Genomic DNA, 13,525 nt, shown 5'->3' with positions numbered 1-13,525 from the left:
TAACTCCACTGGAAACAAACCCAATCAGTAGGATACAGGTATCTTTATAGATTCAAAGATTTTGTTAAAACAGTTTATCTATGGGTACCAAAGGGGCTAATGGGATCAGAACTGAACCTTATTGCATGCCCTATTTACAGATCTAGTCTGGTTGGTTATTTCCTGTATCTGAGCATTTAATCTCCTTGTAAGGAAATCTGTATTTAATGTCAGAAGTAGAGATGAAGTTATTTACTGACTGTAAAGCCAGTACACCACCTAGCCTGAGAGAATTTATACAAAGGTATTATTAACCTAGGTATGTAAATGCATCTTTTTTATTAGTTTCTGGCATTTGTGTCCTAGCATTTGCTTGTGTTACTTTACCTCTCTCCATTTCAAAACCTATGAACTGAAATGAAACCAACCTTGTGTTTGAATGAATATTTAGTGCAGAAGTGTAGTTCAGTAACACAGAGAAACCTTTTTTTCCTTTGACATATGCAAAGCCTGCTGTTACTCTTCTGTTCCTCATGATACAAGGAACTCCATGAACTCCATTTGTCATTGACTGCTGAGAAAAATTGTTCATACGGGTGAATGGGAACACTTCACAGAAAACTGTAGTAGATTTTGGCTACAACAGTTTTGTTTCACCATCTGGGTTACCTCTGATGTCATTGATATTCTTAGTTTTGCTTTCAGTGCTGCTCATGAGACCGTTCAGAGAGAATTATTTTACTATTACTAGAATTGCTTTTGATTTAGACTGCTCATGACTTTGTCCAAATTCCTTAAAATCGACCAGTAGTGTTCAATGAATATTTACTGGCAAGAATTTGGAATGACAATTTCCCTTTTGTTCATTGTGTGTTGTCCTGGGCACACCTGGTTGCTTTCTTCTGCTTTGGCTGACATCATAATGTGTACTTTATTGTAGGAGCAATTGGCTACTAGGACAACATCAGCCTTCAGTGTAATGAAGGGCTATTTTTATATTGGAGGGCAACACCATTTTCTTTTCTCATCCATAAATTCTCAGATTAATTCAGTCTGCATCATGCAGCTCCAGACTACTCCATAGTGCAGTCCTGAGGCCTTTGCCAGATGACTGAAAAGATAGAAGCCATCTGTAAAATCTGTATCTCTGTGCAAACTTCCTTAAGTCTGGAGCCATTCAGATCTGAAGCTTTGATTTGCATGACACACTTCTCAGTGTTGACATTTGGCTGTGTCAAAAAACACAAGTTAAGCCAGCCCAGATCTTTCCTCTCCACCTGTTTGCACAAAGCTGCCAAGCAGAAAAATTAAATGCTTATATTATTAAATAAGGAAGCCTGTTAAAACTCCTGGGCTGTTGAATTCTGCAGTTAGTTTTTATTTAATTGGTTCTATAAAAATGGTTACTAGAATCTCTTATCAAAGCTGGGTTTCTCTTCAAGGATATTGAGAAAACACTACCAAATTTGGCTTCTCTTTTGGAATACAGAATCACAGAACAGCAGAGGCTGGAAGACATGGCTGGAGCTCATCTAGTCCTGTCACTGCAGCTCTGTGGTGGGGTCATGTCTAATGCAGATAAGGGTTTCCCTAACAGGGGTATCACTTGGACCAAAAGCTTGGAGACTGGGATTGGGTACCACCACTGCACAGCACTTGCAGACTAGCTCAGAGCCCACGATGTCCTGCTATGTCTGGGGCAGGCTTTGCCTCCACTGCTTGTCCAATTGCAGGCCATTACATCAATTTTAAAGCACCAAAAAGAACAGCACACAGGAGCATAATGGGATAGCAGCTGGAAATATAAGGAAGGAGAAGGAGGGTAGGAGGGTGGTGATTCTGGCTTTGAATAGAGGAAATCAATTACAGTCAGCAGATGGGGAAACATCTCTGTCCATCTCTGGCAGCTTGGAGTGACACTGACCTCCCCTTCCCCCTGCCCTATTACATCAGGGAAAACAAATCCAACAGTTGATGGTTAAGCAGGAAACAGGAGTGATCAAACACCTCCCAGGATGTGCCAAACAGTAGGCACAGCTGTATGTGCATCGCTAGACTGCTTCCTCTGCAGAGAAAATCAAATGGTACTTGTTCAGTTCTGACTGGGCTTGTACTTCACATCTCACTTTCAACTCTTTTTGATCTTCAATCTATTGACTGTATTTCCCTCCAAAATAATGAGGGAACCTGCTGAGAGCCACAAAACACACAGGAGCTGGGGGAGAGAATAGAACAGCCCCAGGCTCACTGTAATGGCAGTTTAATGGGACCTCAAGGGACAGGTACTTTAAGTGGTTGGGGGACCCCTTAGACTGTAAGCCAACTGTTGTAGCCAAAATCTACTACTACTATTTCTTATTTCCCTTGGAGAAACTGAACTATATAACATTAAGAGAATTAGAGACTTACTGCTATGCTTCCTCAGTCATTATTTCACAGATGTTCATGCACCAAGCATCAAATCATGCTGCAAATCATGAGCTTTGAGATAGAGAAGCAGAATTTGGCAGTTTGTCATTTGAAAAACCCTTTCCTGAAATTCATAAAGCAAATCCTTACTACTGCTTTCTAAGAGGGGGTTCTTTTCCTTCAGACCCAGGCCTGGGTCTATTTTTTTAAATACTGCTTCTGTTAAATCATCCCTATTCAAACACCTTTTTTCCCTCCTTGGAGGTTAAGCTACACAGAGCCTGTAACACATTACAGTTTGTCTCAGAAATGTTAAACTCAGTGTTTCAGTTCTCAAGATTAGGTGGCACGAGGCCAGCGTAAATTCATTCCTGCAGTGGATTCCTCTTTGGTTTAAAAAGTAACAAATCCTGCTAAAAAAAATATCACAAGGAGCGGTGTAACATTTGGAAGCAGGAGAGCCTGTGAAGAGGCAGCACTGCCCTCTGTATGACATTCATATACCACAGTGGAAATATGTTATATGCTGAAATTTTCTTTGAGGGATTAGACAGAAAAAGAAATGGGTGGAGAAATTGGAAGGAATTAGATTACATTTTTGTGATAAAAAGATAATCTTGGAAATAATAGTTCTCTCAGTGACTGAAAGGGAGAATACATGGGGACAAGGGTGGGAAGAAAGCTCTTGCAGGAACACATCTCAGGAATCTGGGAGCATTTTGCATGACAGCCTAAGTGGGATGAAAATATTTCTTAGATCTGAAATAAAAAACTTTGCCCAGAAAAGAAACCAGCTGTTTCTGGTATTCCCCCATCCTACTCCTCACTGGCACTGGTATCCTGAAAGCTGTCTAGTCCTGCCCTTTTCTATCAGGCATGCAAATCCTGGGGCCAAGCAGAATCTGGGTCTTACTTTTCCACTACAAGAACTTGACAGATATTTTGTTCTTCTCTTTCCATCCACTTTCTAGATATAATTTCAGAGCTATTTATCTATTCAGGATTAGCTCTCTGTCTTCTGTCTGTAAATCAACATTGGTCTCCATCTTCTTATTCTTTTAATTAATGCTTGTCTACTGAGCAGTATATTCTGAGAAGTTTTACAAAAGACTGCAGCTGCATGGCAAATGAAGCTGGGGGGCAGTGGTGGGAAAGATTGGAAGCAAACTGGGGGACATGCCTTCTTTATTCCTTTATTACATTTTATATGTCTCATTCTCTATAAAAGAGCATTGAAGACAATCTTAGAGAAACTGAAAGAGTCAGAAAAAGACAGATACCATCCCTCACTATCTGAATGGCCAGAGCATACATAGGAGAATACATGTTATTTTCCCAGGCCAGCTTAGCTACAGGCTGCTTCCAGCAGTCCTTTTTCCTTCTGGATGCACAGCTTTGATGTTGTCTGCAAGGAGCGCCTGGAGAAAAAGTCGCTTATGCCAGTTTAGAAGAGGAGGGAAATAATAGAATAGGAAGGAGGGAAGAGAACCTAGGCTCATCTGCACTCTGCAGCTGACTCAGTCTCTGCTCTCAGCTCACTGGTTCCTGATTTCCTGACCCTTATAAGACTTTCCTTCATTTTGGTTGTCACCTCATCCCTCCAGCAGTTGCCTTTACATTCCTAGCTGCCATCCACAGCCTCAGCATCCCACATGACTCTGTTGCCTGCATATCTTGCAAACCAGTATACTCCTCCTGGGTGGCTCCTACATTCCTACTTTTACCCTAAATCCCAAACACCATTGGTGTACCCTAGTCCCCACCCCAGAGACTGCTGACAGCCCCAGCTGATGCCCCATCCTCGGTCTGGTGACAATGAGTGCTGAATATTGGTGAAAAATCCAAATTACATTACACAGTCTGACGCTGGATGTTGAAATACCTGAGAAAGGCTAAGTCTCAGCTTAATAAATTCCATTTTGAGGAGAACTGTGCTTGTGAAACATGAACTCTGAGTGGGTCTCACCAGCAAAACATCTTTCACTGGGCTGTGTCTCAGAAGGCCTGGCCAGCAAACTACAAAATCTCACTTTTAGGTAAAAAGTATTACTGCTGAGGATCAGTAATAATGCTGATCTATTAAGTTAATTTGGCCCAGGCTGAGATGTGGAGAAGCAGTGCATGGAGAAGTAGGATTTTTCTTCTGGCAGATGATGGGGGAAACTCAGAGGGCAGAAAAGTGACTTTAGGCTGATTCCCAGGGTCTTGGGGCATCCCACCAGAATCTTGGGAGGTTGTTTGCTAATTGGCATAACAAGACTGAAGATGATTTACAGAAACTGAGCTCATGTCACAATCAGAGGTGTAGTAAAGCACAATCGGCCTCTGTCAGCAGGATACAGCACTCCTGGGTATCAGCCTGTATTTTAGTACTGTCCCACAGAACTTATTCAACCAGAAATGAAAAATAAAGGCCACAATTACAGGAAGAATGCAGTAAATCTGAAGACCACTCAGCTCACTGGTGAGCTGGACATGTGGGCTCAGCATTCTGATATGGTCATCTAAATTCTGGGAGGAGTAAAAGGGGAATATTAAGCAGCACAGCTGACACTATGATTTCACTGTATTCCTCATTTGCACAGGCACTGCTAGAATGCCTAGTCCAAATTTGCTGCTACTGATCAAACACTACACAGATTAATTGGAGAGATCAGAGCAATGAGCAAACATGCAGAAGCAGCTCCTGGAGACAAAGAGTGAAAGAACTCAATGTATTTAGCTTACAGAGATAAACAGTGACTTGGTGACAGCCTGTAAGTACAAGAATAAAGAACAGAAATGTGGTAATAAGGTCTCTGAAGTCTAGCAGACAAACGAATAACAAAGTCCTGAGCGGGTGATGAATCCAGATAAGTTCATGAACCTTCAGAAACAAAGTGGAAATTTTAGTACAAAAGCTAATTAACAGTTTAACAAAGTTTTGCATTTTGCAATGGATCCTCTATCACTGGAAAAAGTTTAGTCATTGTCAGACACTCTTCTAATAATGGCTTCAGTGCAAGCAGGAATTAATTCAGCCCCAGCTTCTGTTACAGATGAGGTCATGAAGGGACGTTGATCAATGTTAACATCAGGATTAATGAACATACATTCATCCCACAGTCTCTGGGGTGTACAATTTTAACATCTTTAAAGACCACGATTTTCACTGATTCTACCCTAAAACACCCTGACAACTCAGGGGGATGTTCCCTAGAGGAGCTTGAGCCATATTATCAGGTGATTTTAGGAAGGATAAAACATTACTCAGAAGACCAAATTTTCCTCAAAACCTCCGGAGGAGAAAAGATGGTGAGAGCTATTTAAGGCTCCTCTGCTACCACATGTCACACGTTGTGACGCACTCTGTCAATGTGGTTACACAACACCGCCACCTCCTCAGACACAGCCGCCTTTCCATGGAGGGCCTCTGCCCCCCCTGCCACTCCCTGGCCCCCCACTATGCCAAAAGCAAAGGAATAAAACTCTGCTGATATCTGTCAAACACATCAATTGTGAAGCAATGATGCATTCTTCTCTTCCTACAGACTTTTTGCCTCTCTTTGGCACATAAAACCCATGCTGTGACCAAAACACAATTGCTATTTTATTTGTATTAATTATTTACTGACATTTGATTTGGAGTTCTGTACAAGAACTAGAGGATGCTGGCGTTGCATATGAGAGAATCTATCCAGCAGTCGTTCCACCTCCTGGCACTGGAGCATGAAGCTGTAGAGAGAAGGGAGATAAGCTGCACATCCAGTTTTGCATACAGCCCTTCCGCAGCCTCGCACTCGTGAGCAGCTCAGGTGAATCACTGAGTCTGTTCATGCAGTAGCAAAGCTGGAGGGCCCTGAAATGCTGTGTCGCAGCAGTATTTTGGCCAACATGAAAAACCATCAAAAATTAAATGATGACTATGATAGCTAGCAGAAACTAGATAGAAAAACATGCAAGTAATTTAACAGGATTATTTTGGCTGTTTTTGACTGAATGAAGAACACTAAGCCTAAAATATGTACTGCTGTGGTTATGATTTAATTTTTAAATGTTCCCAGTCTTTAGAGATAAGCATGTGTTTACGTAATAAGCTATTGGCATGAATATGAATGTATGTATGTATGTGTATATATATATAGCTATATATAGATATAGATAGATATAGATATAGATGCAACAAACAAGGCTACATAAGGGTACCAGGAATCTCAAGTGATGGTTGCCCAGTGCTTTCCAGAATAAGACTGTGCCTTGAAGCATTTATGGTTGTGTCACTTTTTTTTCCTTTAAACTGTAATATTACAGTGTGGGTGTCTGATTTTGAATGAATTTCTAGTGTGAGGGAAAAATAAAGATCAACTATTTATCACCTAGAGACTAAAGGAAAATATTATGTTCTACCATTTTTAAAATACACATTCAAGCATTTACTTAAGCAACTCAGATAAACTTGTGGTTCTTTGATGAGGGAGCGAACTCCAGAGGAAAGAAGCTGTCCCTTGGGTAAACTCTGCCTGAATAGAAATTAAAAGTCTTTCAAAATCTGTGTATTCAATGCACAATGAGGATTCCAGCTAAACACCCCCACCATTCTGTCACACTGAGAATAAACTGACTTAGAACTCTCAGGCAAAGGGATGTGCCTGAACCATGGGAATAAAGGACTCATGGGAATACGAGGAGCTGAAAGCAGCTGTCTCTGCTTTCATGTCCCGCCACTATAAGGGCAAACAACATGACCTGACCCATGTGCATACAAAGGGAGATCAAATGAACATTAAATCCAAGTTTATAGGTGACTGGATCAAAGGCATCCTGAATTTAGGATGACTTTAACTTTGGCGACTAAGTTGAAGTTTCGTAAGTGACATTAGTGGTAATGCTGAATTTGCAAAATTACCATTCTCTGGAGGAAGAAAAAACCACTGAATTTGGAAAGTTTATTTGTAACAGAATATCAAAGACTCTTTAAAATATCTTATCTTTAATTTTTTACCAAATTTTTAATCTTCTCTCTGCACCAACCACAGGGAGAGGAAAACTCTACAATTATTTTGATAATTGAAACCCAAGAATGTTATCCAAGGCAAGCTGTGTTTTCTTTCTAAAACAGCTTCACATAAAAATATCTCTTCCTTCTCCTTTACAAAATATGAGTACAGCAAGCTTTTCCAGAAACAAAGATCAAATGTGGTACTCAGATCTGTGCCCTCTGGGATTAGTCATGTTTTCAGAAGCTGCTAAGCATTTTCCACCGTTCTAAGCTGGCAGGAACCCAAAGCACACAGGAACCTGCAGTAATTTCCCAGTTCAAAACTGCCCAGGGCTGCTTCTGTTGGGGTGTCTGAGAGCAGCACATTGATACTTTGCTTCAAATACAATTCTCTAATCTCTTAATTTTGCAGAATCACAGAATGGTTGAGACTGAAATGGACTTCTGAACTTTTCACGTGGTACAACCCCCCTCCTGCTCAAGCAGTATCACTTGGAGCCATATGCCCAGGATCATGTCCATGGCTTTTTGGTGTCTCTAGCAAGGGAGACTTCACAACCTCATTGCTGACTGTGGCAGCACTCAGGCCCCCTCTCAGTGAAAATGTGTTTCCTGAGGGAACCGCCTGTATTTCAGTTCATGTTCACTGTCCCTAGTACTGTCACTGATGAAAAGCCCCTGGCTCCTCTTTGCATCCTTCCTTCAGGTGTTTATGTCCTCTGGTAATAACTTTCCAGTCCTTCTCTTCTTTGGCCTAAACAGTCCCAGAACTCTCAGCTTTTCCTCATATGTGAGATCATTGAGTGTCTTTATCATCTACATGGCTTTATATTGGACTTCCTCCAGTATGCCCATGTCTGTCTTGTACTGAAGAGCCCAGAACTGGAAAGAGTGCTCCAGGTGTGGCCTCACCAGTGCTGAGTAGATGGGAAGTTTATTATTGCCACTTGCAATAATTTGTCTAATCAAGGATACTCTTAGACTTCAGTCCTACAAGGGTGCATTGCTTGTTCACATTCAACCTGGTGTTCACCAGAATTCCTAGGCCATATTCTTCTAAGCTGCTTTCCAGCTGGTTGTCTTCCAGCATGGGGTGGTTCTTCCCCAGGTGCAGGACTTTGCATCTGAATTTAATCTGTTGGCTCACTTCCCCAGCCCGTCAAGGCTCCTCTGGATGGTGGAACAACCTGCTGGCATATCAGCCACTATGCCCAGTTTTGTGTCATTGACAAACTTTCTGAGGGCAAGCTGTCCCACTATCTAGGTCACTGATGAAGAAATTAAACATGATTGAGCTTGGTATTGACCCCTGGGATACATCAATAGCTAGAATTTGCACTTTCCTCTAAGCCTGGTCAATCAGTCAGTTTTCAGCTCACTGTTGTTCATCCAGCCCACACATCAGCAGTTGTCTGTGAGGATCTTATAGGACACAGGGTTAAATGCCTTACTGACATCCAGGTATACAATATCCACTGCTTTTCCCTCATCCACCAGGCCAGCCACTTCTTCATAGAAGCTTATCATTTTGGTCCTTAATATACCCAGAAATGCTTTCCAAAGTTAGCTGCTCCATTGTCTGCCAAGAGACTGAGGTGAGGTTGACTGGCCTATAGTTCCTTGGTTTCTCCTTCTCTCCCTTTTTGAAGATAGGGATGAAATTTTCTTTCCTCCAGTTTTTAGAAACTTCTCCTGGTCACCATATCTCATTATAGATTATTGCCTTACAATAAACTCTGGCAGCCCACTCACTGTTCATGAGTGCATCCTATCAGAGCCCATGGATTTATGCATATGCAGCTTGCTTAAAAACATTCCCTGAACCAATCCTTTTCCACCAAGGGCACAACTTTCTTCCACCAGCCTTTCTCCCTGGTCTGTGGGACCTGGGATTCCTGAAGGCCAGTCTTGCTAGCAATGACTAAAGCAAGGAAAGCATTTAGTATTTCAACCTTGTCCTACACCCTGCATAAACAGGTCCCCCATCTCATTCAGTAAGGGGCCCACATTTTCTCCAGTCTTCCTTTTGTTGCCTGCTTATAGAAACCCTTCTGTCTGCCTTTCACATCCCTGACCAGTTTTAATTCCATTTCACTTTCTTAACTTCATCATAAATAACCTTACAGAATAGTGGAAACAAAATACTGGCTTTTTGGCATTCTGGTATGACTCTCAGTAGCACCATGGCCTGGCAAGAGACTGCATGAAAGCAATTCTAAATATGAATACTCCATTCTCACAAAAGAAATGTGAGCTTTTAATAGAAAAGGTCATATCCATCCATATTTCACAGCGTTATTTGAAAACTTTCTATAGGGAAATGAATTTTCTAGCATTTTAAAGAATTTAAGACAATAGGTATCTCTTTAACTTTTAGCAACACATCCTATTTAATTTTGGAAAAAATAGTCTCTCCAATAATCTTTACATGGTGAAGTGGAGGTAATGAATGGCCATACAAGCCAACTCAGCAAGTGGGTTTTTTTCCCTGGTTGTTTTTTGTTTTGCAGGAGAAAGCAAATCAAGCTCCAAGGATATGCTGTGAGCACTGTGTCGTTCACACCATTTTGGCCATGGTTAGCACACAGAGGGTGAGGAGGCCCGGGCGGGTCGGATTTGCTGACTCACAAATGAATTACGTTGAGGTTTGTTTTGGCATCAATGCTATTTGCAAAACCAGTCCAATAGTTTAATATTTATTGGTGGCTAAAAACACCCTTTACATATTATCGGCAAAAAAATGGAAAACTGAGCCAAATACTTAAGGTAGGTTTGGTTTTGGAGAGCCAAGTCATTTGCCACTTAAAAATTCTACAACTTTGTCTGCTGGAGGCTGTACATCAGTCTGCAGACTAAAGTATTCATAGATACATGTGTTTGACATAGGAGATATGGTCTGACAAACTTTGAAAACTATTCAGTTGGGTAAACAGGTCCAGCTCAGCTGAAAAAGAGTCAAATCAACCATCTCTAATACTGCTTGCCTTCCCAGAACAATTTCTTTCTTTATTCTTCTCTAAAATAGTGATTTTATTGATTTGAGGATTTATTCAACCAGCCCTGTACATGTTATTAGACTGAGCAAGCAGGCTGGGATCTCTGGAACTCTGGAAACAATAAAAAGAAAGGTTTAGTTGAAAAAGGGAAAGAAATAAAGTGGGAGATTCTTGAAGAGCATATATCAGTGACACACCCCTAGTAATGTTTATCTTTTCTCAGTACATTTTCTTATGCTTTAAGTCCTCAAGTCACTTGAAGGAATTACAGTAGGGAAGGGAAAGAGGTGGGGTGTGTCTATCTGTGATTATATTAACCTTAAAGGGTACACCTCCCTGATTTGATCCTCTTTTCAACATTTTTGATTGATGAAAGTCCATGGAAGTTCACTTCTGCAGTAAAGCCAGCTGCACTCAGGGCAGAAAAATTACTGTGGGGATAAATTTGAACCCAAGGAGAATTGCCTAGGAATTCTAAGGGCAACCTACAGTTTCCAAGAATTGCTATTTATGTTGCCTAGGAATTTAACAGCTGGGAATGCAGAGATCCTGATTGTCATAGTATGGCATAAGCTAAAAAAAATGAAGTGTCCAACCAATTAAGAAGCAATTGAGAAGCAATTTTTAAATTTTCTGTGGTTAGAAGCACAAGACAGCAAGGGGAACTCCTCTATTTTTGAGTCGTTCCTAAATGTTTGGTGCAGTCCTTCTGCCGATTACAGCAGATAGAAGCATGCACTTCCATCCTGTCAGAGCAAGGTGTGAGTTGTCCATCTAGTTTAGCACCACTGGGATCTAGGGGGGTCATGGTCACCCTTTCATGCCATGGCCAGAAATGAAGGGAAAGGACTCATAACTGTGTTTGTCACTGAGGGTCAGGGAAGACTGCCCTCTTACACTGTTTCTTCACAATGATAAGTAAAAGGAGGGAGAAAGCAAAAGTTGGTGTCAGTGTGAGGGCAAGCAGAAGGGTCAAGAGGACTGCTAAATGCACGAACACATCCTGGCTGATGTGGGAAAAGGCAGCCTTCAAACCTTCCCTTAGGGTCAAAGGTAGAAAATTACTGCAAATAGCCAAAGCCTAACTTATCCAAGAATCACAGTCTGTCCTCCTTTTTGGGAATTTGACATATCCACAGTGTCAGGCACTGCAAACTATGAGAATGCATCGTGGATCTCTGCAGATATTACACAAATGTACAAAACCCCATATTAATCAACCTGGCAGTGCAGGCACACACACACAAAATAAAAAAAAAAAATACACTTAAAAGCAAACATAATCTAGAAAAGCTCACCAGATTTAAAAATAAAAGTGGCTACACAAACTCACTCAGTGGAAAGGTCTCAGGTCTCATTATGTTCACATAAGATTTGCACTACATAAAAGTCCTAAGATTATATAACTTGAGAAAAAGACAAGGGTTAAATTCCCTTATTGCTGAGTGTTGCTTTTTTTTATTTTATTTTTTAGTAGTTTAAATTTTCCTTAAGTTTTCAAGGTGTACTGAGAGCACAGTTAAACTACTCGAGTGTAGCCATTTTTATTAGCTGGTGATCCCACACACTTGGATAAGCAAGAGGGCAGAAAGCCCTGTTCTAGAAGGCATCCCACATGGACACAGCTCCTGCTGCAAATTGCCCCATGAAGGAGCTTTTCCCTCTATTAACTCTAAGGAAAGCTGAGAAACACAGGCTGGCTGTTCAGGTGAGTGGTTTTTAAAATTGTGGGCATGGAGAAGAATGCAAATGCTAAGAGAATATGGGAGAAGAATAGAGTTTTCTTCTGAAGGAAGAGTAAATGGGAGAATTTCTTTCTTTTTTTTTTCCCCACTCTCCTACAAGCTGATGAGCAAAATAGGAAATCTCCCTAACAGCAGTGATACAACAGAGTATAATCTTGACTTTAACTAAAGGACTGTCCACTTTAAAGGAGTGCTTGAATAATTAAGAACATATTTCTGGATTTGCTGAGTCATGACCTGTGTTAATCATAAACTGTGAAACCATCAGAGGGTCATATTTGGAAATGAGATCTTGATAGGGTTTAGCTCTTCCTTGCCTTATTTTTTTCCACAGCATTGTTTGATGCACCTGTTTAATACCATGAGGTGCATTACATCTGCTTAGGTGCCGACAGTGGGTTATGATTCTCAAGCTCTCCAGATTCAGCAGTTTTCTCACTCAGCATGCAAGTCTCTCCTGCTTTTCATCAAACATGTCTAAGCTACAACTCTTAAGATTTCACTCTTAAGTAATGAGGACAAGGGCTTTATCAGGGTACTCAAAAATGGTATTTGTTCTGTGGTGTTAATTCTCTAACTTGTTTGGGAGCTGGGTTTTTTCCCAACCCAGAAAAAAAATTATTTACTTAAAACCTGAAGCACAGCTGGGTAGAGCTCTTCCTTCAAATTACAGTCACCCTCAGAGAATTTATGTAAATCTTTGGAATTAAATTTTGAAAATCCTACTCTGGAGAATCCATGTTGTTCTCATAGAACACACAATTATATTAAAAAAAATTAGAAACATCACCAAATCACTTCTAAAACAACATAAATCAATCCACAATAAACGGGACAAGTTTATTCCTTTCTAAAGGCCAAAACTTTGGCTTTTGCAAATGGCTATGACATACAAGTTTTCAGAATGTATCAGTTTATCCTAGCCAGCCAACTGTTTTCAAAATTTGAATGTCCTGAGCCATACATTTAATTTTAATGTATTTTGAATAAATATTTAATTACCAGGTTTCAAGCCCCAGCTTAGAGGATTGCTGGAAAATCTGCAAAAAGGAGTTGCCAATTGTCAGGCTAGGTTGGTCAACATTAAATTAATGTAATGTTTCATGGCACATTAAGCAAAGCATGCATAAAACCGATGGAGCAGGTTTTGTTTTATGTAGGACCAAGGAAATCTGTTCTGGAAATAATGCCATTCAGGAAGTACAAATATCCTCACCATTCATCTGCAGACAGTGAATCACTTTCAAAGGTCATAAGCCTTCTTATAAGGTGTGAGTGTTCTCCTCAGCCTCATTTTTCTCATTATTTCTGTTCTTCTCTTACCTATACCTAGATTTTGTATTTCTAAGAGGATCTCCTTGTGGTTCCTTTTACCTTTCAGTGATCTATATTCCTAGAGAACTATACTACCTTCTTCC

Source organism: Agelaius tricolor, unplaced genomic scaffold (assembly GCF_023055355.1).
Source record: "Agelaius tricolor isolate 1412-34295 unplaced genomic scaffold, bAgeTri1.0.p SCAF_1, whole genome shotgun sequence".
Classification (NCBI taxonomy): Eukaryota; Metazoa; Chordata; class Aves; order Passeriformes; family Icteridae; genus Agelaius; species Agelaius tricolor.
The sequence above is the reverse complement of the archived record's forward strand: the minus strand, read 5'-3'. Positions refer to the sequence as shown.